The following is a 15,114-nucleotide window of genomic DNA, read 5'->3' as shown; positions in this document are numbered from 1 at the left end:
ATGAAAAACTTCTTAAAAAGAGAGAAATAGAAGTCTGGAGATACTGTTATTCTTCCCTCTTTTTCTGTTAAGGACTGTTTCTGTTAAGAACTGTGCAATTAATTGGATTATGACATAAATGGACCTCCTATAAAATGTGAATGAGTGAACCACTGTGATTCCACAATATATCCTTATTAAGACACAGTCTAAATCAAGGATATGGTAAGTGATCAAATTTACAGTGAACAAAACTGAGGGAAAGAGGTCATGGCAAGTTTAGAGCATCATTGTCTTCCTTACAGACTGTTTATCTAATTTGTGAAGCATTCTGCAGAAGTCACCAGAAAGATTATCAACAGAGAGTGCTGCTGTTGACATGAATATGCCAGCATTAAACTTTTATTGCTTAAGGTGCCTCCTAATATGAAGACCAAGGAACGCTCAAAAGCATACATCCAGTTATCATAGCCTGCTCAAGAAATTGTTCATGGGTTGTTATCTGTAAGGGGAAAAGTAAAATGAAAGATATATGTTCTATACTTATCCAAACACACACATATGTATGTATATGTATCCTTCCTACAGCTTACATGGGAAATTGCAAGTGGATTCTGCTTCCATAGCTGCCCAGCCTGGCCCAGTAGTTCAAACTGTGAATGTACAATACAGTTTTTTGGAATGTACAGTCCAGTTAATTCTGATCCCTTCGGATTGGAAGAGTGAGGTGAAACTGGGTTTAATGTCTCCTGCTCCCCCTAAACTTCTTGTTCCCCCTAAACCAGACCTGGAGGTCCTGGAATTGTTCAAGCACCAGCTCATCTTCCTCAATGAATATGCAAATTTGAAAATAATAGCAGCTGTGTATTAAAGTGTCATAGGTTTCCTACCCTAGAAGTGAAACTTGGGGCTGCATAACCTGAGCCTTGTGCTGCCCTGCTTCTTGGTTTTAGTTTCTCAGTGTGTGGTCATCAAACCAAGACTGTGTGGAGAAGGAGAACCCAATTCTTCCACCAATCTCCTTTATTAAGGGGGGAAAAAATAGTTTTCTGGATCACACAATCTATACCTCCATGCTGACAAATAAGAAAGGGTGGAACAAGGCAATTTATCATCAGATGCAAAGGATGAGATGAAGCACTGGAACTCTCTGGATTGGCAAGTGATCTTACTGCTGGGACCAATTAGGACAGCAACCTCCATTGCACCTGAAAATGGTAGGCTAAATTAAATAGATCTCGCACAGGCCTCTGTGGTATGCATAGTTTAGTACATTGTTAGCATTTGGCATCTCCTGCCTAGGGAGCTGGATCCCTCTGCCAGAAGTTTGGCAATTCCATCTAGGTATGTGTGTCAGAGATAGAAGGAATAAAAGGGGCTGCCTGTTTATCTGAAGAAGTTTCAGTGGAACTTCTAAGTCTAACTGAGCATGTAAGTGTATTAAGCCTTTTCCCATGAAACTGATGCAGTAGCAGAGGATATGGGTAGGGTTAGAAAATCATTGTTGGCTGTTAATAAGTCTGGCTCATTCATGTACATGGGATGACAAGTTGGGAGGTGGTATAGTGTGAATATTAGATACAGATTTTCAGACTAATTTTTTACAGTTTAATTTCTAGTGTCCCTAAATTCCCCCCGATACAGATAGTGTGATTGATTGATTGATTTGGGCTTATAAACCACTTCAATCAGAAGAGACCCTGAGTGACTTAAAAACAGTAAATCACAAGAATGAAATAGATTACAGAAAAGGAAAAAAGAAGTTAATAAATCCACATGGCAGAGGAATAACCAGATACAAAACACATTCAAATCCCAGAATGGTGTGTGTGTGTGTGTCTGCTCATAGCAAATCTAATCTCAAGGCCCTCTGGAATGGCCAAGTTTTAATGGCTTTTCAAACAATCAACAGGGTGGACCAGTCTAATCTTGAAGGGAATGCTGTTCCAGAGCAGAGAGGCTATGACTGACAAGGCTTGTCTCCATAATCCTAAAGATGATATTACATTGGGGGAAGGACATGGCAATAGTCCACTGTGCCAGATCTCATTGAATGGACAAAAGCCACTGAGAGTAGGTGATTTGTAGATACCCAGGTCCTAAGCCATGTAGGGCTTTAAAGGTGATAACCAGCACTTGAATTGCACCTAGAAGGTAACAATAATCAGTGTAACTCCTCAAGTAGATGTGCTATATGGGAATACCTAGAGACACCCACCAGTATTAATATTGCTGTGTTCTGGGCCAGTTGAAGCTTCCAAGTGGTGTTCAAGGGAAGCATGTTGCAACAGTCCAAACAAAAGGTAACTAAAACCTGAGTGATTATGTTCCAATTCAGGAAAGTTTATAACAGGTACACAAGATATAATTGTGCAAAGGGCTTTCTAGACATACCATAACTATCACCTGCTGTTTGAGCAGGAGCTGAGAGTTCAGGAAAATCCCCAGGCTACAAACCACTTTCACCCAAACCAGTGTGATCCCATCAAGAACCAGAGATGGAGTATCTCTTATATTAGAAAGCTTCTGAATCCACAGCGACTCCAATTTGCTGGCATTAAGCCTCAGTTGGTTCCTCTCCTCCATATTCTAACACAGTCCAGGCACCACAACAGGACCTCTATCACATCTGTTTAGCTCATAGTTGAGATATACTACTGAGTATCACCCACATATCATCTCTATCATCATTATAGAGGCAGAATACAGTTTAAAGGTTGATCGTATGTTGATATGGTCATATATTACTAAGACAACACAATCTGAAAGTAGCTTCAAGAAATAATAATTCTGCATACAACCAAATGGTAGCTTTGTTTGGGCAAGGAAGATGGGCTTGACAAATGATTCTGAGCTGTGACCTGAGACACAGGATGTACACCACTTGTTTGTACAGCATACTAAACTATGTTTTCTTGAATAAGCTGTAGTGGCCTAGTTCATAAATAACATTAAATCATAAATTATGCTTCACTAACCACAATAGTGGGATACATACATTATGCTAAACCAAAATCAAACAAACCTTGTCATCATTTGGTGCAATATTTGAAAAAGGGAGATAGCAATAAAGTATAAGGAAATGGTTTTAGTTAGCAGGAACAGCTGAATGGGAACTGTATTCCCAACAGATTAAGCCTAAGGGCCTTTGCTAAAACAAAGGCATTAAGCAAATACATCTCTTAGTTTTGCAATTGGATACACACAGAAAAGGACAAAGTCACTTAGCGGGGGAAAATTCTTGAGGGGACTGATCAAGGCATATGTGTGATTGGATTTTGTAAGAGGACACTTTGCTTTTAACAGTTTAATCCTTGGTCTATAGGTTTGCTCTCATCCCCTGATGTTGCTGTTCCACCAGCAGTAATATTTATTGTACCATTCTAAAACACTGTTTAACAACCCTGAAGCTATATACAACTATTTTCATGGATTGTTGCATTTGCTTGTTTCTTTTAGGAAAGTGCAGTCAGAAAAGAGAATTGTTCTGGAGGAGTGGTGAGTAATTTGGGCAGGGATCACCATAGTTCAATAACAGAGCACATACATTATATGTAAAATGTGCCCAATGCATTATCTTGGAATCACAGAGAACTGTTGCCAACCAATGAGGACAGTGAGGCAGTGATTTGCCTAGATAGAAGGGAATGTCCTTGATTGTGCTGAAATTATTCCTTAAGATTGATCTTTTGTCTCCAGATTGATCCCCTATTTCTTTACCCAGTCACAGCAATCATTATTTCCTCATTAATCTGAAATACCCAGTGTGCCAGGAGAAATGGATAACAATGCTGCTGTTAAGCATCTCTCTTCCTATAGTATTATGGGTATACCAGGCAGAATTCCTTCACACACCTAGTGACACTCCCTTTCTCAGCATATTGCAAGATGACAAAGTATCATAGACATTATTTGCATTTGAATTGATTGAGTAACATTAGTTAACTAGTGCAAATGTTAATTTTAGGCAGGGAACACAATATTTACATGAAATAGGAGTGCATGTTTAGAAAATCTAACCATGGAAAAAAATGGTTTTGTATTGTCCACTATAATTTTTGTCATAGAATAGAATGACAACTTTTGAAAAGGTGTAAATATGAATCAGGAAGTTCCTGCTCCAGAAAATAGGTATGTCCGTATATATTGATTTTATCTCCATAATTATCTGCTTTCCATGTCAGCCAAAGCTATAATTTTATTTTAAAAATCAAAAGTGAGGAACAGCTCATATTTCACAAAAAGAATTGGCAGAACAATAGTCTGCATATTTGTCTCCTATCATGAATTCTGCAAGACCCTGAACAACTTGTCCCTGACTTGGTTCTTTCAAGTTATCTTGGACTACAACTCCAAGAATTCCCAGTCAACATGGTCAACGTTTGACATATATGGAAAGTGCCAGTTTGTGGAAGCCCAAGATAGTGTTAGTTTCTTCTTCTAATTAAAGCTTAGGAGACAAAGTGTATCCTTTTTTCTACGGTAAGACTTTATTGTCATCATTGCAACTTATATGATGGAGTTAGTCATTTTTGACTCCTAATAGTTTTCTTCTGTTGGATCCGAATAGTAGATTTGTATGTACCTGTCAAAGCTTGGCTCAGAAAGTACACTATTTTAATTTACACTTCATCGAGCATTGCAGTGAATTTTATAAGCCTATGAGGGATATGCTAAAGTAGCTTTTCCCAGCCTAGTGCCTTCCAATTGTTCTGGCACTGTCATCTCTGATAAAAGTTTAATGGAAACTCATCTGCTTGTTAATATCTTCCTCAAATGATCTGCCTGGTATGCTAGTTCCTTAGGTTATGCATTGACTCCATTTTAGATTGTGGGCAGAAACTGTGTGTCTCTCTGTCTCTTTCTCTCTGCTTATTGCATACAACACTTTTGGATGCTGAGAACACAAGCCAAGACTGACAATCATGGGTGGGTAGGTATAAGCATGCACTCTTCACCGCTGAAACTGTTCAAGCTTATCAACAGATATTTCAATTCTGAGTAATGGCTAGTAGCTGGGAGAGCTTGGTGCTATTAGATTTCCATTGTGTAAAAATCACAATCCCCACAATGCCATCTGCCTATTTTTTGACTGATCTGGCCACTCCTCTGCTTTTTTTTTTAATTGCTTAGCACCATTACCATGCAACGAGCAATTCTAAAACTGCATGAATTAACTTGTTTGAATGAGCAAGATCCTGCCTTGCTTTTAAAAAAGGTTTTTTAAATGAGATTAGATGCTTACATACCTGAACAAACCCATTTATGAAATTATCATGGCAGTTTTTAAAGCTCTGTAATGTTCAAGGATGATATAATACAACCAGTTAAACATGTGGTGTAATTATGGTATGTTCACTAACATAGTATTGATTGAACAATACTGCATGAACAAAAAGGTAACTGAAGTTCACTGAGGGTCAACTAATGTATATTAGCTTATCTCAGTGACATAGCCTAATATCTGAAACAAAACAAAAAGTTATGCGTGGAGGAGGAGAAGAGGACATGAGTTGTCTCATGTGTCAGCTAAAGGGTGATACTAAGTACATAGCTGAACAATTACATCAACCCAATACCACTTTATGCAACATGTCATATTAACACAGATGTATGTTTTTGCTGGATCAGAGCCTGCAGGTTTGGTTTTGTTTTGTTTAAGACCATTAGTAACATTGTGCTTTACCCAAAGAGTTCTTGGTTGATGGGGGAATAAGTGGTTGGAAGCATACACACACACATACGCACAAGCACACGGTAACCACTTACCTGATTCCTGGTGTGGGTTCTTCTTGCTTCCAGAGAGTCCAGGTCTGCAATTATGTCAACATACTGTTAGCCTCTGTATTATCAGAGCTACACAATAGAGGTAGAGTGCTGGAATAAGGAGATCCTCCTGTGCAACCTAAGTATCTTTTGTTGTTAGCATTGCTTATTCATGTTGTTAAGGATTTATTATTTTTCTATGAGATGATTCTGAACTGTACCCTGCCCTGAATCCCAAAGAGGTTATAGTGACGGGCAGTATATATACTCTATGTTTTAGTTCACTTTTTAAAAACAGAACATTTAAAATGTAAGCACAAGAGCTCACTAGATTCCTAAGCAAGGCAGGAACTTATATGAGCAGAACATTTTGGAGTTCTTTGCCTTTTATTGATAATGGGTGTTGCAGAACTTCAGTTCCCATCACCCTAGCCATCAAGGCAAATAGTGAGGGACAATGGGTTATATAGTCCTACAACATCAGGAAGGCTGTATGTTGCTTATCCTTGTCTTCAAAGGCTTGGGGGCCCTATTGGGCCCAAGAGAATGTTATATGCTCCAGTCATACCTGCCCAACCAGAAACCCTAGGGCATCCAATACTTTTGAAGCTGCATCTAAGAGTCTTTTCCAATGTTGCCATCCCATGTAATTGTTAATGGGACAAGAAAAAATGATAAAATACATGGGGAGTAGTCATATTCATGTAAATGTATATCATATCAGATTTAGGATTTGTTTTGGCCTGATCAGTTTTTAGAGCATTGTTCTTGTTGTGCCATTTAAAGGCCAAGTGTGGTCCTGATGTGAAAAATATTGTACATCCCTATTCTTAGTCTATATTCTAGATTAGGTATATCATTGACTAAATTCAGATTCCAATGGGATTTGTTTTTACTCTTTTTTATTTTTATTTTTTTTAATGCAGACCCCTATGTCACATAATAAATTGCTTTTAAGATTGTTTTCAGTAATTCAGGAAAAAACTAATTTATAACATCCCTGAGCTCACAGAATGTTTCACAGTTCTTGGGATCTTTGCCCAAGTTCTCAGACAAATCTGATACCTGCATCCTATTAGCAGGTGACTTTCTACATTTTATTCTGTCTAACATTTGGAATTATTAATCCTTTTCTGTCTGTAAAGAAGTTGGAGGTGGCATCATCATATTGATTCACAATACACTCAGTTTTAGACTGTAAACTGTACTCAGCTGCAGTAAACTTCATAGAAAACCCTTTATATTTGCAGTGAATGTTTGCAGAATTGAAACATTCTGAAAACTGTGAAAAGCATTAATTATACTTAAAATTCCTTATGTGAATCTATCAAATAAATGACCAGTAATTTATCTGAATTTGCCTTTTCAAAGAAAAATCATCAGAAAGGCAAAACTATTCTGGCCAGTGTTTACTGAAACTCTCATTTGAAAAAACCTGTCTTAGCATCAACATTATCACATCAATTTCAAATTATTTTGTGCCCACTAGTTGTGCATTTTCTGGTGCTTTCCCCCCACAATACAGAATGGTTCTCTGTAGTTACAATGACATATTCTTTTTACCCCTCTAGAAAAAGTGATAGAAGCAAGAGTATAATTTTGGAAGGAAAACAAGTGGAATTATACAGTACTCTACCAAGGAGTTAAACCGTAAGATTTTTTTTATGCCATCAGTAAGGCTGCAAACATACTCTGCATAGTTAATGCATCCACTGAGCTGTCAGTTAAGTAAACTGAACCAAGAACATTTAGGAATGCTTATATAATAAAATAACCTTTTTAAGTGTAGTATATAATTAGTAAAAGAAGTGAAGCAGCAATTCATTATTGAACTTGCTTTGTGAATTTTTCACCCATAGTTCCAAACTCTATGATAATAATTTAATTCTAAGAACAAGAACATATGTAACCAAATGATATTATTAAAACTAATAGCATTTTCACAGTGTTGCTTATATGGTTGCAGCCTTATTGGATACTGTGGGGGAAGGATGTGTGCATAAAACTACAATCAAAGTTAATCTTTCCCCATGGTCCACAGTTCTACCAAATTAACCCCACTTGTTCAGGTTGCTTTAAAAATATGTATATATTTCACTGCTGTAAATAAGCTTCTTTTTAAAATTTGCTGTAAGATGCACAGAGCTGGAAAGGATTATTTTTGCAAACAACAGGGCTTGTGAAACTTCCTTTGGTGTGTTTATGTGATCCCAGTCCAGACTGAACTTACTGAGAAATAAAATAAAAAGGGAAGCAGCATACTATGCAGTTGGTGAGCTGGACTGTATGACCCTTAGATCATACTTTAATGATCAGCAACTTTAAGCTGTGTGGACTTCAACTCCCAGAATTCCCCAGCCACACATCTTAAAGTTGCTGTAGTTGAGAAATCCTGGTATATGGACTGGTTAACTTGATAAAATGTCTCACGTTATATTATATGCAAAATTGCCAAAAAAGAGAGGAAGCTGTCTTTGACTGAGCCAAACTACTTGGTCTCCCTCGCCCAAGGTTTTCAACAAGATCTGGCTGAAGTTCTCCAATGTTTCAGGCAGCGGGATTCCAAGTTTGAAATAGCCAAGAAAGAAGATCAGATCTCCTGCAAGCAAGGAATATCTTCTTTAACTAAGTAACTGTCCTTCAGCCTTTATTAATATAATTCTTGACTCTTTTAGATTTGTGCATCTGAACAAAATGTAGTAATGGTAGTATGTAATATCTAATAAGCAGGACTGGTTGATGGCCACAGATATGGTTGTATTCGCTTACAGTCTTGTGATCTGGTGAGTTATTCTGTCTTGCTGCTGCAGAACTCTTTGAAAAGATTATTTCAATTTAATGGAGATAATGAATTTGGCATTATGATATCAAACAAACCAAAACAAAAAAACACATTGGAATTTCAAGTCTTTATTTGTAGCTTATAGTTTGCTTCTAACAGTGCCATATACATACTCTGTGCTCCACATCTCATATGAGTATAACTCTGGGTGAAGTGTTGAGGTTGCAAAGTGTATGAGCTCATACTGAAAAAGTTGGTAAAAGAAGACTGCATTTGCACATTCAGAACAGACACTCATTAATAGACAAATTATGGCCATTTGTATAAGCTGCCAAGAAATACTTACCAAAGTGCACAAGCACAGGTTTCCTAGAGCAGCTTTACACATGTTGTTTTTTAAATAATACATAAAAAAGAAACAAGCAAGGCGATCACCTCCATGGATGGAGAAAGCAAGTCCATTACTACTTGTGAGATGAATGGGAAATCATTATTTATTAATTACTTATTATATATTCAATCCATCCAATAACTGAAGTGATTATGCAACACATGGTATGAGTCACCATACTGATTTACACAGTGTGTTGCTGATGTAGACCCTTGTGGTTAAATAAACATTAGCCTTGTACTTTGGAAATGACCACACACATTTTTTCCATGTGTTTCCATCTGTATATGAAAAACATTGTGTGTGAAGTGGTTGTTAAGACTACCTGTTCCTAGAGAATCAAACCAAGAGTGAGAGTTTTCATAACATATTTATTGACTACCCCTAGTTATTCTACAGTAATGAGCCGATTATTTCGAGGATTCTTCAAGCAATAACAGTAAATTCACAATTTTATAGAACCACATTGAACAAACGTAAAATGGAATGGACACAATTTTAAATAAAGGGCAAATTCTACTATTCCTGAAGCAGTCTGGATAATTGATATAATTTATGCCATCTGCATAATTATGTAATTAATGTAATCTCTCTCTCTCTCTCTCTCTCTCTGCAGCTTCAGGTTGCAACAAGAATGCCACCCTAGCTTATCTAAATTTGTAATATTGTCTTGAGTGTTCAGAGAATGGAGTGCTACTTCATAAATATGTTTAAAGTTAAATAAATAGTTCAAAATACCCATTTGAATCTTCATATTTTTAGTTAGTTTGAGACTGACTAAGGTTTGATTGCAATGGTAAGGGAGGAGTTCGAGTTCTATATGCTGTCCAGTAACTTGCTTTGATTTTTATTCTTTATTCACTCTTTCACATGTATGCTCCAGGAGCATCACAAACTACCAACTGAAAGAGGACAGAATGCAAGAATAACTTCATCTGTCTCGCATTTTCCAATATAGAACTACTCAGTCTTTGAGAACTCGGCTAATAGACCATTGACTGAGCATGTGCAGGAAAATGCAGCAGTGCATTTTGAAAGCTTTCCTATATATTAAGTATTTAGTTCCCTTACATTATCTTTCTTCTGAGAAGATGAGTTTTCAGCAGTCTGGCCCTATCCTCCATGACCAGAGGGAACTGTGGCAGTTTCTTTATAGTAGATTTCCATATATGTCAAAGCAGTTACTCTGTCTTGACTAAGGGCAATTTTGAACATGAATTCACCAGGACAGAGTCAGCCACTGCCTGCATTCCCAAGAACATGCCTAAACTCAACATAGTATTAAGGAAGATTCTGCCATCTCCTCTTTTGAAGTTTAAGCATATTCATTGTCTTAATTTCCTTTCCCTGATGGACTTGTTTTCTAAATGCTTTCCTCTCCCCAGTGTTTACAGAAGGCTTATCCCTATAGATGCAATATAGCAAATTCATGACTGGCTCTCCCAACATGTTTTTATCCAGTTAAAGGCAGACATGAAGAAGGAAAGGGCACTTGGGGGAGCATTGTCAGTGGGTGACAGGAAGGTCATAGTTTCCCAATGCTATTTTTCAGATCTCTCCCTATGAGCTCACCCCTCCCTCCCCCCGGCCAGTGCCACGGGAGGAAAAAAATCAAGATCTCTGTACTATGCTTGCATTTTAGCAGCTTCATGGGGGGACTAGACTAAGACCAGAGAAAACACACTTGCTGAAGCAGTAGGTGTCTTTGCCCCCAAATGGGGAACATGTTGGGAGATCTAATCTTGGATCTCCCTGATAACACTTATTTCATAATTCAGAGATATTTGGGAGGGCAAAGGGCCGTTGGCAGAAGACAATAATAATTTAAATGCAAACATTTGACTTTCTTGTGATCATGTGCTCTGATTACTTGGTTGGATATCTCCAGCACTGGCAACTACTGCAGTCAAAGTGATGATATTTTCCCCTCTCCTTTTAAGTTCTCACTGACTTTGTTGGATACCAACGGTTATTGAATCAGGCAAGCAATTCTGCTGTCCTTATTGTAGCTGTTTCTTTAGCAACATAGAAGGAGCTCATATGTTTTAATAACACTATATTGATTTCTTGCAGAACACAAGAAAAACCATACTGGTTTTGGTTTTTAAAAAGCCAAAATATTATTTATACAAAGGCAAATATAGATACTTTCTCTTTAGCCCTTTGAGATTTTGGCAGCTTCTGAATGCAAGCCAGTGAGGCACACTAACCCATAATTCTGTTGGGAGAAGGTGCTTAACACCATATGGGAAGCTCATGATACTATATTTTTGATGCATTAAATGAGAAGAGTTTGCCAAGCTGTGGATTTGTCCAAGGGGAATTGAAGTGCTAACTCTGTGTGTATGTTTATCAGGGTGGCTGTGTGAATGAATTTCATTTCACTTGCTGATGTGGCCGCTGCAGATCTATTTTTAGATGTCTAATCCTTCCAGTAGAACATGTCTTCTTTTTCTGATTAGTACAAAGCTGGCTGCTACTCAAATGATAATTACATCCCAGCCCATCACCTACCACAAGCCAACAAACAAGATGTTAAGTTATTTTAACCCTTGCATACCAGCTAACATTGTTGCTGGTTCTGTGTGAGCCACAGAGCTTGCAGAGATACAAACACTCTGAGATAACCATGGTAAAATCAATCACAGCAATTCTCCAAATCAAAACAATAAAAGGATGCCTTTCAACCTCATTTCATGAACTTTATCAGTAGGTTCAGGAAACACATTTAAATGTTATGGACTTGCTATTTTGGAATTATAAACTTACTCTTTTCCTGTAGTGTTTGTGAACCTGTGTCGGTAAATGGGTGCTTAATGCCACTCCATCATAACTGCATAGTAAAAACTTAACGCAGATTTCTTTACATCTGCCTAGAGAGCTCTCTTTCCAGCTTGACACATTAAAAAACAAAAGAGGAAATCCACCCACTGAACCAGATAAGAAAATTCATTAAAGTAGGAAAGCTGATTTGCACAGTACTTCCTTAGAAGTTATTAATCAAATCCAAGCTTCAGATTGGGCTTAAAAAAGAACACACATAAGTAACATAGATGTATCAGCCTTGTATTTGAAATTACAGTATAGCTGTCCCCAGTGAAAAATGTAGCTCACCATAAAAATAGCACAGGTTGCTGCAAATGATTGATTGATTGGATTACACCCCATGGATATCAGAAATGCCAAGTTGTCATCCTTTGCAGACCTATGTACCTATGTGTGTGGTATGGCTAGTTGTGACTACCACTCATTGACAACTTTGGCAGATCCTGCCCCTGTACATTTTTGGAGTGACGGTCAACACTCTTCACCTAGGTGTGCCCTGAAAATTGGCCATTATATGTTACCATTTAGAATAATTTGGAGTGATTTTTTTTTTTAAGTTACTTCTAAATAAAAGTAACTTTCAAACTCCCGCTTCTCCAAGAAACTATATTTTTTCATTAAGGAAGATATAGTGGACAAGATACACTCAACTTATGATTCACTCCTAAGAAGGTTGAGGTTTTTTACAGAGTTAGAGGCATTATCTATTAAAGATGCTTTTATTAATACTTCTTAAATGGAAGGAAATGGACAAGATGACCTGTTAAGGTCACCATATCTTGCCTGCTGTGATTGTTGGTTGTGATTCATTTTTTTGTCTCTTAACTCCTTTAATTATCCAAACTTAACCCAAATGCATGTGATATTTTGCACTTTTGACTACAGCTTCTTTGTTAATTCATGTCTGGTTAGCTTCAAAGAGAGATCCATCATAGATGTTTGGACTCCCTGCCTCACACTATTCCAGCTGTCCTGCAACTCTTCCTTGAGTATGCTTCTTCATTTTTTAAGAACATACTGTACTGAAGTAATAATCCAGAATAAAGTGTTTGCCAATAATCTTTCCATATTTCCTGTACACATGGAGAACATATATGGGATAGAATCCATATGTTTAATTCTATTTAGTTGACACTGCTTTGAAACTAATGCTAGGTAAATAAAATCGGCCTTAGTTGTACATGTTATACAGGGTATTAAGTTTATTAAGTCTCTGTAGTTAAAAGCAGAAACCCTAGCTGGACTTTTGCAAATGTCATCTCACAGATGATAACAGGATTAAGGATGCAATACTGTCTGCACTTACCTGGGAACAAACTCACTAAACCTCCATAGGATTGTGCTGTGAATCATCTTATTAACAGCTAGTGGGCTGCATTTTGCAGATAAGCGTTTTAGGAGACACAGAGCCACAGTTTAAAAAATGTTAATGGCCATTTTGAACCTTTGTGACAGAGTAGGTTATAAACAAAATGTTTAAGTTCAGAATAAAATCATGCTCAAAATACTTCATCTACATTAGGACACTACTATTATTTTTCCGATTCAAAAGCCAGTGCTGAGTTTATCAAATACTGTCCAACAAATTCATGGCTAAACTGAAGCTATAACTGGCTATTCTTCCAAGCTCAACTTGATGTCCAAATTAGTTCACCGTGATGAATTAGCAAGGGGGGAGGGAGGAAAACAATGCCTGCTGCCAGAATATCAGTGAAAGCTCTAACTAGACAGGACTGGATGACAGCGCATACTCTGCCATTATTCCACTTACGCTTCAGTTATGTACCCTTCCTTAAACATGTTAAGGGGCTTAGGAGATGTAGAGTCATTACACGTATATTTTCAAAGAACTCATGCTGCATACATGTTCTCCAAATTTTTCTTTACAACAACCTTGTGAGGTAGGTAAAGTTAATGCACAGCCTGAGTTGAACCAGTGAACTTCATGGGCAATTTGAGAACTGAATTTAAAGTCTCCCAATGTGATAACTACTGCACAAGATTAAATTCATTTTTTTTTCCAGGAATGTTACACACTTTATATCACTGTAGCTGTAATCATACTATGTATTAATCTCTGTATTAATTTCAAATTGTTTTACATAATGGGTTCAATAAATCTGGCTAATTCACTATTAGTTTGTTAACCTAGGGGCTAGGTTAACAAAACCAAGTTATATCCTTAGCTGAATGGGAAATTGTACATGCAAGTAGATATTGTGAGTTAGGATAGATGAGAAATTAATGGCATGAGAATGTTCACATGAATAAACCAATTCCATACTACAGGAGAATCAAAATTGCGCATGCGTACTCAGATTCACACTTTCTCAAATTTTGTATTCATTTCAGAATGTTTAAATTGTGCACAAATTCATATTAAACAAAATCAGAAATTCCTAAAAAACAAAACAGAATTATCTCTTGCTAACAATATACTTTTCCATGGGTGAAATTCTTTGTTAATACATTGGAACACTAGAATTATATTTACCAGAATCATTTCTTCTATTTGATAAATTAAAATATTTTTATTAATTAAAAAGTGAACCTGAGTAGTTGAACAGCATGTAAAAAACCCTAGAGTCACTTATCTGAATTGTATTCAGTGAAATTTACTCCAAGGTGGACATCAGTACATAAAAATAGCTTGTCAGTTCAAACTAAAGACTGTTCTCATCCAATTTTCCCTCCCTGTATTGGCTAACATTTATTGGATTGCACCATTAATTAATCAATCCATTAGAACTCATATATTTAACTGACTAAATTCTCCTTAACAGACTGACAGTCATAATATTCACAAGTCATCTGGAAACTAAATACACTAAATTTAAACTTTCAAGAATTTAGTTTTAGTACTGGGGAATTATAGGCAGAAGTAGCCCCCTGGAGTTTAACCCAGGGTGGGGGACTTAATAGTCTCGCAGATATCACTGACTTACAAATTCCCAGCATGTTGCATGGGAGTGCTGGGAACTGTAGTCCAGCAATGACTGCAGAGCCACAGAGTCCCCAATGCTGATTTAAATAATTCTCCATCACAGCAAGGCACATATTTTACTTAAATGACAAGTGACCTAGCTTCACCTTGGTGTTGGTTCATATTGAGCATCTTTAGATGAATACAAGCCATCCTCCTAATTTAAAAAACAAACAAACAAACAAAATTTCCAGACTCGGCAATGGAGGCTGTAATCTGGCTTTGCATGGAAATCAGTTTCTAGTACTTTTATGCCTCCTTCTTCTCAAATTGATTCTAAGCAAATTTCATGTAAAGTATCTAACAAAGGGAAGGGGGAGGAAAGCATATAATGTTAAGTGAATTTTGAAAAGAGCTTAACACCTGCCTTGAATGACGACTTTTCTG

At 37.1% G+C, this 15,114-nt stretch overlaps 1 protein-coding gene and 1 long non-coding RNA gene across 6 annotated transcripts in view; one reads left to right on the top strand and one right to left on the bottom strand.

Annotated features, from left to right (window-relative positions):
* ADRB1 (adrenoceptor beta 1) overlaps nt 1-15,114 on the bottom strand; it is a 44,360-nt gene that overhangs the window by 22,499 nt on the left and 6,747 nt on the right. The window lies entirely within an intron of this gene.
* LOC148213589 (uncharacterized) lies at nt 3,443-9,657 on the top strand. 3 transcript variants are annotated; one of them, XR_015794462.1, is made up of 5 exons: nt 3,443-4,110; nt 4,314-4,912; nt 7,317-7,395; nt 8,257-8,374; nt 9,535-9,657. It is a non-coding gene; the product is annotated as an uncharacterized LOC148213589 (long non-coding RNA). The 3 variants fall into 3 exon arrangements; XR_015794463.1 differs by having other exon boundaries at nt 3,443-4,908; XR_015794461.1 differs by having other exon boundaries at nt 3,443-4,912.

The sequence above is a fragment of the Python bivittatus genome, unplaced genomic scaffold (assembly GCF_059951505.1).
Source record: "Python bivittatus isolate LINGU-HERP-01145 unplaced genomic scaffold, Pbiv_v1 ctg000980_np1212, whole genome shotgun sequence".
Lineage (NCBI taxonomy): Eukaryota > Metazoa > Chordata > Lepidosauria > Squamata > Pythonidae > Python > Python bivittatus.
This window is presented reverse-complemented; position numbering and strand designations above follow the sequence as displayed.